The sequence below is a fragment of the Polypterus senegalus genome, chromosome 12 (assembly GCF_016835505.1).
Source record: "Polypterus senegalus isolate Bchr_013 chromosome 12, ASM1683550v1, whole genome shotgun sequence".
NCBI classification, from domain to species: domain Eukaryota; kingdom Metazoa; phylum Chordata; class Cladistia; order Polypteriformes; family Polypteridae; genus Polypterus; species Polypterus senegalus.
In genome coordinates this window covers 130,769,965-130,782,944 of record NC_053165.1, presented here as the reverse complement: position 1 = coordinate 130,782,944, position 12,980 = coordinate 130,769,965, and the positions used below count along the sequence as shown (strand labels likewise).

The window sequence follows — 12,980 nt, the reverse complement described above, 5'->3', positions numbered from 1 at the left end:
ATTTCCTCAGTGGGTAATGTGGGCCCATCTACTTTTGGTGGAAGTCAAAAACCAGACAGTAGGTGAGCAATGTGGCTTGAAATCATAAAGTCCGAGAAGCAGGCTTTAAGGGGAATGCAATCAAAAGAGGAAGCACCAGGCAAGGGAGGTTGAGATACACAAGGATATGGAGGAAACACGGTGGAGTAATCCTGATTGTACATGTAAGACAAGAGATATCAAATATCAAATACTGTATTTTTAAATGTATTCTATTATCTATTATAAATAAAATAATAATAGATGTCAAAAAATAAATCTCTATGTGTTAATCAGAGTTAAATTACAAGTCATATTTGTTTCTGTGAGATATCTCCAAACTTGGATGTGGTGGAAAACCACTGGTTTTTATAATTAAATCCCAAGTTAAAAGTTAATGCTTGCTATTATCATACTTAAGTAGTTGGCATCTTTCATTCATATATTATTCATCTATCATTCAGAAATAAATAGCAGTGTGTACTGATTTTGTTAAATAAATGTGTAAAGATATAGCTGTTTCCAAAGCTTTTAGTTACCAGAAGTGTATTCTTTCTCAGCACAAATGGCAATAAGGGACTTATTTGACTTCATTTGCATCTTCCTATTGATCTAAATTCATTAATTCATTTAAATACATATCTAATGGTTGTTTTATTTATTTAACATATATTTAAATTCTTGTGTATATAACACGTTAACAAGAGCGGCGTTTTGGAGTGGCAAGTGAGGCGACTGCCCCAAGCCCTGCACTTAAGGGGGCCCTGCTTTTGAGGTCCACATGTCCTATTCTAGTGGATTTGTGGTTATATTCTCCAGTATATATATATTTGAGATGCTTCATTATATTGTTATGTTTTGATAAAGTCCGCGTGTTATTCTGCAAAAATTTAACTGAATATTGTAATGACAAAATCCAGTGTATGTTAACATTATTTTTATTAAATTTGTGCAAGTTTATACAGTCTACTCATACCGGTAACCGCGTTTGACGTAACCGGCCCTGCACACCCCTAAGGCCGCCTCTGCACATTAAAGTTCCAAACCTCATTTGCAGATAACACATAACTTCATTTTTTCAAGCTTACTTTTCCCCATGTTTGGCCAGGTGGGGAAATCCAAGCACTAAGGAGGCAACCAACCCAGGATGGGAGGCCAATGGAACGTCACAGACACACAGAAACACACAGGGCCAATTTGGAGTCCCCCAGCAGAATAAGCCAATTCATTCAGCACATCCCTGCAGAGTACTGACCTGGGGATCACACAGGGTGAGCAGCAGAGCCACAATGGTGCCACCACCACCACCGCCCTGCCGTGCATCTCACTGTTGAACATTTTATAATAATTTACCAATTAAGTGACTGCCTGTCAAGTAACCATCAAAAACAGTCGAAGTGTAGAATGCTGTACTGTTTACATCAGTCAAATTAATGCAGTTTCATGTTACAAGCAATATTTTGGCAAACACTTATTATCTTATAATGGCATTATTGTGAGACTATGGCAATGCAATTATCCATCAGATATTCTGACACATTGAAACAATTAATTGGTATTGATAGTTTAAACACCACCTAAATGTAAATCTGTGTATCTGTTTATAAACTTTTTAGTAATTGTACTTGAAAATATGTTGTTTATTAAATGTAAATGTATTAAATGTTACAGGACTTTTCTGTACACACACATAACCATACACAGAAAGTATAGACTCTAGATTAGGTTTCCAGCTCGGATCCTGGAGGGCTGCAGTGACTGCAAGTTTTCCTTCCTGTCACTTTCTTAACCAGAGGCCAATTTCTGCTATTAACTGTCCTTTGTTTCCCCTTCATTTTAATTACCTTGTTTTGTTAAGATTCTGTCCTCTAAATTGTTTTTTTTTTACGTAAATGGCATCCAAACAAAAATGAGATATGAAGTGAGCTAACAGTTATGACCAGCTAAGTTGGGGCCTCAAACTCCAACCAGTTTCTCTCCAACCAATTTCTTAATTAGAGGTTGTTAATTATACCCATTATTTAATTCCATGGCTTGTTGGTGCTCCCAACCTCAGGTACCTCAGTTGGTCCTCTCATTCTGACATGGCATCCATCCATCCATCCATCTTCTAACCTGCTGAATCCGAACACAGGGTCACGGGAGTCTGCTGGAGCCAATCCCAGCCAACACAGGGCACAAGGCAGGAACCAATCCTGGGCAGGGTGCCAACCCACCACAGTTCTGACATGGCAGACATTTCCAAATCGGTTGACTGAATTTTTTCTAAGGGCACCATTAAAATGTTTTGGTGACTGGAGCAGATCAACATTATTGAGACCTTCATTGTTCTTTATTTTCAGATATTGCTGCTCATGTGTTGTCTCGTTTTGCAACTCATTTATGTTTGGCTTCTAAATAAAGGAACAAGAAACAATTAAGGGGTCTAAATCTTAACTGCAAGAACTATATGCAGAGATAACCCATAGAGTGCAGTGTGGATGGAAAAACTGGAGGACGGTGTCAGAAGTGTTGTGTGATTGAAGAATTGAGGTAAAGATTAAAGGTAAGGATTTTAAGATGGTGGCATGAACAGCAATGTTAAAAAAGCACAGTAAAAGATGTGGCAGACATGAGTATGCTGAGATGGATGTGTGGAGTTACAAGAAAGGACAAAACAAGAAATGAGACAATCAGAGGTACAACAAAAGTGGGAGAGATATCTAAGAAAGTGCAGGAAAGTAGGTTGAAGTGGTATGGACATGTGATAAAGAGAGACAATGAAAATCTGGGAAAGTGAAGAAGACCAAAGCTGAGGTGGATGGATAAAGTACAAGAAGATCTGAAAGAAAAGGGTCTGACTAAGAAGAAGGTGTAGGACTGAGCTGTATGGAGAAGGTTGATCAAGCACATTGTCCCCACATAGAAGTGGACAAAAATGAAGAAGAAGAATTAACTAGCAAGTCAATTAAAATGCAAGCAAAAGAAGTCAGAAGCAAAAATCAGCCACTAATTAGGAAAAGTTAGAATGAAAGCCTTCAGGCACTGCATCCTATCAGAACTGTCGCTGGTCACCCCTGCTCTAAATAATCTATATTTAAATGAAAAGTGAAGAATTTCCTGTCATTCTTTTTTTAAAAAAATATATTTATTACTGTACTCCATCCGTCCATCCATGTTTTATCCATTAAAGCTTTATCAGGAGCCAATCCACAGGTCATTGGGCCTAAGGCAGCAGTCCATTGTAGGGCGCTCTGACACATACACAGTCATCTTGCTCTCCTCAGTCAGTCTGACCTTCACATCTTTAAATGTGAGAAGACTCAGAAAGATACTAAACAATTCCAAGTGGACATGGAAAAAAGACCCTAATAACACACAGACAGTGACCAGGCTGAATTTTTTTTCCCCCTGTTTAGTGGAATGATGAGGCAGCATTTTTTGACAATTTCTAACCTCTGACACTGTGGAGACATCAAAACTTCATCCTTTATGTTAATTATTTTTTAATTTTGCATCCTTACGTTCAAAGTATACTTTCTGCTTCCTTATTTAGCTGATACCTTTATCCAAGGAGACTTACAACATTTGTTAGAATTGGTTAAAGTTCTATTGTTACTTTCCAGATGCAGCATTGACAGGTGAGGTGACTTACCCAGGGTCACACAATGTTAGTAGTGGGATTTGAACCCACAACATCAGGGTTTAAGGTCTAAAGCCTTAACCACCACACCACACTTTGTGTTTAGTTGCTTGTTAATGAGACAAATCAATGAATCCCACCAGAGTAAAATGTGATTAGTGTGAGACTTACTAGGACACAGTGACCACAATACTTTTAGGTTTTGTGTTTGCACGTTCTCAGATTAGATGGATGGTTGGCTGGCTGTCTGACATTGTTCGCCTTGATAATCCTGATTTCATCTCCACCAAGTAATACAATGATATGTCGTCTCTGCATACTGTAAATGTCTTGCGGCCAATGACGTGCACGTCATTTTCTGTTTACAATTCTGAACCTAAACGAGTAAAAAGTTAATTCAAAAGGGGCATCATTTGTTTCTATAGACTTAGAAGTGCCGGGGCCGTTTTTATACCTATTTAACGAGTGTATTTTCCTGGTGATTCCGATTGCAGAAAAGATGCCGCAAAGTAATATTTTCAAAAACATCGTGAGAGGTGGCGACTACAGTGTGCGCGGAGATATTGAGAAATATGCAAACAAGTGAAAATAGATAAGGAGTCCATCGCCGGTGCAATACCAAACGCAACGCGCAAAGTGAAGAGGAAAGGAAATGGGCAATTAAAAAAAGACCAGAAGCCATGCAAATTAATAAATTATGTTTGATTTCATACAGACTTTTTAATACGTGATACAGCAGTAGTTACTACTTATTTCCATGTGTTATACGTGTTATGCAAAAGCACAACACGAGTAAGATTCACTTTGTCTTGCATTATTCACTTTTTATAATAAAAGCCGCAAGAAGAAATGTGAATGCATATTAAAAGCTCCCATCCCTTTAACACGCCACTCTTTAATTAGAAGGAGAGCTTGATTGATGTGGGCTTTGTCCATTCGAAACGCAGTGCGCCTGAATGGCAAATGTATAAGCCAATGGACATTTTATTTTTTTCCGTATGCTTTCTCAGATTTCCAACGCTTAAATCAAAATAAAAAGATTCCGGACAAAGCAGAAAAGCTCCACGTCGGTGCCTGAATTGAATTCAAGAAACAAAGCTTTTTCGTGTGCGCGTAGCTTTAGCACCACGAGTGCCAGAAAGTACCCGTCCGGGGTTTCCAGGACATTACGTTACACTGCTGGCTTATTACAGAGATCGTGTCAGCTCATCGGGAGTCCCGCAGCGGGACCCACTTGTCTCCTGCATGAGAATTCCCATAATTTTTCATCTCGGACTCATCCGGTGATTATTTCCGACCTTTCGTCTGTGATTATGACTAGCGATGTGAACGCTGGTCTGAGCAGTGCTTGGAATTGCGAGCCAAAGGTAATCTTTTCAGCACCTGGACAGCTCCACGCCGTGGAAAACGTCCGTCGTACACAGGGAGTCCCCTAAACAGTGGGGAAATCCTTTCTGATCTAAAACAATCCCGTTTTTTTCTTCCTTTTCTTCTTGTTCTTCTTCGTCTTCTTTTTTTAATTTGCATAATGTCACTGACAAGCGAGTGCGATTTATGTAGATGGTTGATTGCATCTTGGTAAATAATGACGCTTGTATTTGCAATTTCTTCTATTCATCACGCCCGGTTCTCTAAGCAACTAAAGGGTTGCTCGCCCACAGCAAGGCTGCCAACCCGAAGCTTGAAATACACCGAAACAGATCACCAACAAGGGAGACATTGTCATCGTCACGGGGGCACGGGAAGCATATGTACTCTTTGGACAATGTAATCACAGAAAGGTACGTTTGCTGCTTGCTCGAAATCGTTCGGTATTTCACTGTGTGCAGTTTCTCCCTGTAGGAATCAAACCGCGTTCTGCTCTTGTACCATTAATTACATGTCTGTTATGAAAGGATTTGCTGATGCATAAAAATGCTTGTATGCCTTTAATCTGAAGGAACTGGGTATGATCGCAGCTCTGATGTGTTGTCTATTTCGAATCAGTATGCGTGCTGTTCTTCAAGCAGCACGAGGCCTTGCTAATGAGCAAAACGAAGGGGGATTATAGGAGAATACGTGGGCAGATTACGGAATAATACTTCGGGTTACCGCTTTGCTGTTTAATACGGAGAACGATTAGTTATATTAATGGCTGGAAAGGTTAAGTGACCCCGGAGTGGATTAAAGGGACTTGTAAGTGAAAAAAAGTAATTTGTCCTTTAAAATGTTAACAGTGCAATAAAACTGGGTGTTAATTTATTTTAGTCAGAACTTAGTGTCTGATGTTTTTTTGTGTGTTTTGTTCCGTCGCCAAGACCAATGAGGCTTGCAGTTATGAAATGGGTCAGTACTCTAAAGAAACTGACACCAGTGGGCCTAGTGGGTGAGATCAGCGGAGAAGGCACACCAGGAACATTGAGGAATGCTTACAGTACTTAAGATGAACGAAGCTTGCCTTTTGAACCCCTCTGAAGTAGACAACTCACGGAGATTTGTTGAAGATAGTGACTTGTATACAGTTGTCAACACTGAAACTTTTCTATCTATCTATCTATCTATCTATCTATCTATCTATCTATCTATCTATCTATCTATCTATCTATCTATCATCCAGATAACGTGTAAATTGGGATCTTTTCATTTTTCTTTTGGTAATTATGATAAAATGTTTTGTTCATATTTGTAGTAAGTTAAAGAAGATTTACAAACAAGCAATCACCCAGTTCCAAATATATAGTCTATAGAAAATAAATAAAATACAAGACAAATGAAATTTTCAAAGTAATAGAATATTGTCTTCAATTGACATTTGCAGTTTGGAATGAGAAAACAGAAATCTGCCATTCCACCTTTAGGATTTCGCATTGGAAATTTTAAAGGGCACACTGATTATAGTGTTACCAATCTTGATGAATGTAATCTACACTGGGTACCAAGTAATGAAATCCTCCCCTCTGGAAACACATCTGTTATGAGCTAGGGGTCCCAGTGCATATAATTCTCAAACGGTTCCAAAAAGCACATTCAAAAATGCCCACTAGAGGGAGATATTCCACAAAACCCCGGCTCGATAACAGGGCAAACACTGGATCTTTATTTAAAAAAAATATATATATTATTAACAAAATGCTCAGTAGCATGAGAAGCTCTGAGGAGTGCAAATAGGAATTGCCTGGAAAGGGAAGGCAATCCAAGGTAAAAATGGTCCCAGAAAAAGAAATCCAGAAACAAAGTCAAAAACAGAGCAGATGTTTCAATAATCCAGAAGTTCACAAAAAGGTACAAGGCACAGCAAAACACAACAACGCATCAACTCCAGAGTGCATTCAAAATGAATGGCCAGGAATGTGGGAGACCCTCTGTATTTATTGGGTGGTGATCAGTAGGTGGTCCTGCCCTTTAGGGAACCACAAACAAAACACATGGGATACAACAACACAGACATAATGAGAAACAAAGAATACATATTATATGTACAAGCAAACATAATGTAAAGAAAAGAATACAAATTGACAAAAACATAAAGCAAAGATCTGAACTCCGGCCAGAGGAGGAATCCTGGATGAAATACAACAGTGTCAATGCTGCATGCTTTGGCTGCAGTTTCTACTCATCTGGGATAAGATGAGTATGATAATGACTCATCTTCTCTCAAATGAATGAAAGAAAATAAATAAGGTAAATGGTAGGGAAAATACTCTGTAAATAAAAAATAGTCTTGAGTCATCCATGCAAATGTATCCAAAAATGGACATCCTTTATTTACACCAGAGCTGCGGAGCAACCATGTGATGCAGCGTGGCAGACTGACTAAAAAGACAAAACAAAGATCTGAAGTACAGCAAATTCATTTACATATCATATTTAAATCATTTCAACTTATACTCCAATCAGCACACAGATAAATGGTACATTCTTATAACATTACATAATGTTTTTAGTATAATTTAAAGTCCCAAGTGAGTTAAACAATATAAAAGTCTTTGACACACACAATTATCTCTAAAGTGAAGCTCCTTGTTTATAAATTCTTAAAAAATAAAATGTAATTAATTTTAATAATCTCATTGTGCCCTTGGTTATAATTTGCATTACATTTGAATTACACAGGAAAGTCACACCCATAACACTCATAAATTCACATAGAGATAATAAAACACACTTTGGGATATACGTTTGTATTTTTATGCTACATAAGGAATCAAAAAAGTAAGCAAATCTTGTTTCTCTCTATTATAAAAAAAATCTTGGAAGGAGACGAGACGTGATTTTCTTGGAGAGACACTTATATGTCCCGCGAGAAGAGTCCATGCCCGGGGCCAGAAATAAAGCACAAAGAGTAGATGACAAAGTAGAATGTTGTAAAGAATTCAAAAACTTTGGTGTGGTACACATACAGAGCAGGTTAGAGATAATGGAAGTACGAAAATTTGAAAATCTCAAAAAAATGATAGTAAAGACCGCATTAGTGCAAACAAAGAGAAATTATTACTCAGTGAAATAATGGAACAGCGAAAAGAGATCAAATATATTGTTTGGATTTAAACTTTAAGTCAGAGTCTTGTAGATCATCTGATTTGTGTTGCCAGTGAGAATTAAAGGATTCCAAAAACATTGGCGCAGTATGAAGTCCCGTGAGACAGAGACTTTTGCCATGAGATTCTTATAAGTCACTCTCTACTTACAACCATTTTCAAACGAGACCATGGTCATCTAACCTCAGTCGTGTGAATGCTTTTGGCAGACAAACTTCCTGTACTCTCAGCTCTTATAAATTTTATCAGCACAATAATTTTATACATTCTAGATGATACGTCAATGACCGAGCAAAGAAGAAAGAGCATGGGCAAACATTCAAAAAGGTCATTTTATTTATTAGAGAGAAAGAAACGATATTTACTCACAGGCAGTTATGCATGGCATTGTCACGATGAAAGTCCAAACACGGAATCAAAATTCAATGCAATCTTGAAGAAAAGTTAATTCCAAATATTGTTTTTACTAAAGTTTTAAAGTAACAGTGAAAATAATGCATATGTAACAATTCCCATGAAAATAGCAGTCTCTTAAAATTTCATATCCGGTTAACCAAACCTGGGGGTGGGCAAGCAAAGTGAGCAGAGGGTGGAGCCCCCTAGTTTCCTAAATATTTGTACTGATTTTACATAGTGTGAGTAAAATAAGCTGTGCAGTTTGTGAGTCAGTTTTTTTACAGTTCACTTCCCACATGTTCATTGAGTCTGTACTGCTAGCGTGTGCTGGCTCCAGCCTTTTTGCTGCCCTAGATGTCTTGCCCAAACCATGAAGTTTTGAAGACAATTTCTATGTGCATCATTGCAGATTGAAGACCAGAGGAGTATCCCCCTCAAAAAGTCAGAATTAGATTTGAGATTTGAGAAGGATTAAGATCACCCAAAGACCCCAAAAGCTACATATTTAAGAGTTGTCAAAATGTCAGCCCCCAATAATATTGCTACCCTGGGTGACTGCTTAGTTCATCTATACGGAAGACCCAGCTCTGCTACTAGGCACAGGGAGACAGCAGTTTTGAAAGAGACAATGGAATCTAGAGAAGGCACAGACAAATCAGAATTTAATCAGGGGTCATAACTGGGAAGACTAAATTTAAATAAGCAAGGAGAGGGACATGAAGTCAGAGTGGTGGTCAAATAACAGTGTAGAAAATCAAAAAAAAAAGTGTGAGATGTAATTCGTAGTCCAAGTGGAATAAAAACTTGGGCTATGAAGCAGTTAAAGGGTATTCAGTCTTGTTTGCTGAGAAAGTATAACATGCTGACTTTTATGATTTTGTGGTAACAATGTCACATTCGTTCATCAAGCATGGCAACCCTCAACAAAAGTGTCCCAGAGTGGTGGCACCCATTAGAAAAACAGAAAACACCCTGAGCGAACGCGAATCATAATTTAATAATAGCAAAAACACATAGGAGCAAAAATAAATATTACCAATACATTTGTTAATCATCAAAATCGCATAAAGTATACATAAATAATTTTTAAAGGTCAAGAAACATTTGGGGAAAATCATAAGTCTAATCATGACTGTGTCCCAATGCCGTAATAGATTCTAATCCTAACAAACCATTTTCAGCAATGAATAATTAAGATAGTTCCTCTGTCTTGGACTTTTATGTCTGCTTATCTATTTTGCAAAGATAAATATATATTTAAAGATGATATCTTATTAAAACCAAATAATAAGCATTTTGTTTGAGTGGGATTTAATAAGTAAATATCAACATGTGTATTAGAAAAGCAGAACAACCAGAAGAAAACAGCTGGTTAGGCTGTTCTGTGACTCTTTCGTAAGTCACTTTGGATAAAAGTGTCTGCTAAGCAAATAAATGTAAATGTAAATTTGGAGGTCCTTTTATATTTTTTATAATTGGTTAAGAGAATAACAAAACAAAGATTGTTACAGGTTTCTTTGTCTTTTCTGTGGACTACATAAGCACCCAAACACCTAATAAACCTCATCTCCCCTGAGTGTCTCTCAGCCTGTATGTTTCCTGTCATGCTATAACTCTTTGAATGAGAGTTCACCTCAACTTTCTACTGACATCTCATTTAATTTGCTGCTTTGCTGAGACATCATGGATTATATTTAAAGGAGTAAGGCTTTCTTATGGTGCTGTATCCTGGTGGCCTACGACATCACTTCGCCTAAAAAGTAACATATTTGAAGTGTGTAATGCCTTCTCCTTCCTAACCTCTACAGATGTTCTGCTAGTAATGGGTTGCTAGGAATAAAAGAAAGCAAAAACAATCAGGAGGCAAGGCATTAACCAAGAAAACAAAAAAAGCATAAAAATCACAAAGTAGAAAATCAGACAGACAAGCCAAAGCATAATTAAAAAATTGTAGTCAAAACACTCAGCCTAAAGTTTTAAACCAGGAAAGTGTTTCCCTGAGTTTTGAAATGAGAATCCTCTTTGGGGGCAGTACAGTGGCACAGTGGGTAGCACTGGTGCCTTGCAGTTAGGAAACCTGGGTTCACTTCCTGGGCCCTCCCTGCGTGGAGTTTGCATGTTCTCCCCATGTCTGTGTGGGTTTCCTCTAGGTACACTGGTTTCCTCCAACAGTCCAAAGACATGCAGGTTAGGTGCATTGGCGATTCTGAATTGTCTCTAGTGTGTGTATGTGTGTGCACCCTGAGGTGGGCTTGCACCCTGCCTGGGGTTTGTTTCCTGCCTTGTGCCCTGTGTTGGCTGGGATTGGCTCCAGCAGACCCCCGTGACCCTGTAGTTAGGATATAGCGGGTTGGATAATGGTTGGATGGATCCACAATTTCAAATAGAGCAACACATCACTGTTGACCTTTTATCCTGTTGCACCTAAGACGTCATGTGTCACACATAATCATTTCATTACTTACCAATTATAAAAAAACAAAATAAGATCAGAAGTGGTGGTTATCATGAAAATGAAGTAAACGGTGCAAAAATATCTAACATTGTTAAATACACATCAAAGATAAAAAAAAAATGATAAAATTTGAATATTCCATCCCTCAAAATATAAAACAGAACAGTTAATATTGAGAAAAAATATCTCAGCTTAGAAAAACAATGAAAATAAAATTAACATTACTTTGTAACAACATATCTATAATTATAGCACTGAGCTTCTGGGGCATTTGGGGACACTTTGGTCCATTTTGTACTGAGGGTCTGTGTTGCCAAGCTTCCTTGTAAGGTGTGTGTACATGCATGGACATATTCATGTCTGACGTTATGACTGCCAGCTATATAAGTTTGGCTTGAGGACATGAATTAATTGTGATTATATTTTTTAAGATTTTTTTTTAGTCTGAGGGACTCACACACCTGGGGCTTTATGTATAAACAGTGCGTAAGCACAAAAATGTTACATAAAAACGTTTCCACGCTCACGCTAAACTTGGTGTGAAGCCACACACATTTCCACGGTAGCTTATACCCTGGCGTACACAAGTTCTCCGCTCTGTTTTGCAGACTGGCGGCACGCAGCATCAAAGCAGTGCTACTGTTCCAGTGTGGTTTCCCTTTCTTGTTTAGATCTACATCCCTGACGCGGCTTTATAAATACACTAAAATTAACCGCATATTGTTTATTAGTTTAATGCATCTGATTGTAATTAACCTGTAACAAGAATGGCCAAACTATTCCAAGTACAATAGCTGCTTTAGCGTTGTTACTCTCACTGCACCTTCTTCTTCTTCTTTCAGCTGCTCCCGTTTGGGGTTGCCACAGCGGATCATCTTTTTCCATATTACTCTTACTGCATCACTTGGAGTATTTATATCACTGTATCTGAGTGGGGAATCAGAGCTGTACAGCAGCTGATCAGAAAAAGAATTATCAGTATACAGCATCAAGCACACGCTGCCTCAGCCATGCTGTCTATTGAACTGCTCTTATACAGCAAACGCTTTAGAGCCTTTCCTGTACGGACCTTGTGGTTCAGAAACAGTTTCATCCCAAGAACTATAAACGCAATCAATCAGTCCATCAAGTGCTCCTTGTAGAACTGTTTGTACTTATTAGTACAATCACCTCACTGTAAACTTGCGATACAGTTATAATATTACACAACCTGAGCCACTTTATAAAGTGCGTATTTACATATGATGATGATATCATTTTTAAGTTGAAATGCAGCAAAATATGTTTATTATACAGAAAAAACTTTAACTTCATTTAAATACTCTATATTGTTAATAATTAAACATGTGAGGACACGGTGTTGCTGTGCTAGCAAGGATGTGGCGCTCCGTTCACGGATTGTTCCAGCCTCGTGCTGTATGCTTGCTGGGACTGGCATGACACTGGAAGGATAGAATAATTTAACATGTACTACAAAGATATTTCAGTGTTCCTTAAAAAGTTTTGAAGAATCGGCATTCTAAGCTTACAGATGGCTTAACGTCTATTACAGAGCTGATTGTGTTGTGATTGGGTATTTGGAGAAAGAAAAGTAAGGACAGGAATTGGGGGTTAGTACGTTTGAAAGAGACAGTACTGCTACAATAAAGTATTACATCGAAGGCCGTGCACAATCACTGCGCTACAGTGTTCCCATGTTTAATAACATGCTTTAACTCCTATCATCATGAAAATGATATCAAGTATATATCTCAGTATTTCAATTATTCAGAGAGCTGTAATATTACAAATGTAATGGATTCTGTGTCCTGTCGGAGGAAGAGAAAGCCTGGAAACACGTAGTGATTCACACACATAGAGCACATAGAAGATCAAATACAAAACAAAACGTGCTACTTTAGTTACGATGGGATTTGAGAAACTAGTAAATTAAACAATTTTAAGATGAAGTTTATGATGTTCTACTTTAATG

General features: G+C 37.9%; 1 protein-coding gene across 2 annotated transcripts in view; it reads left to right on the top strand.

Annotated features, from left to right (window-relative positions):
* Positions 1-4,587: 4,587 nt before the first annotated feature.
* The window catches only part of tmem266 (transmembrane protein 266), a 505,213-nt gene continuing 496,820 nt past the window's right edge, over positions 4,588-12,980 (top strand). The window contains exon 1 of one of the 2 annotated variants that reach the window (XM_039773428.1): positions 4,588-5,007. The gene's annotated coding sequence lies outside the window, so the exon portion shown is untranslated. Of the gene's footprint in view, positions 5,422-12,980 lie in introns of both variants that reach the window. The other variant, XM_039773427.1, reaches the window with a different exon arrangement.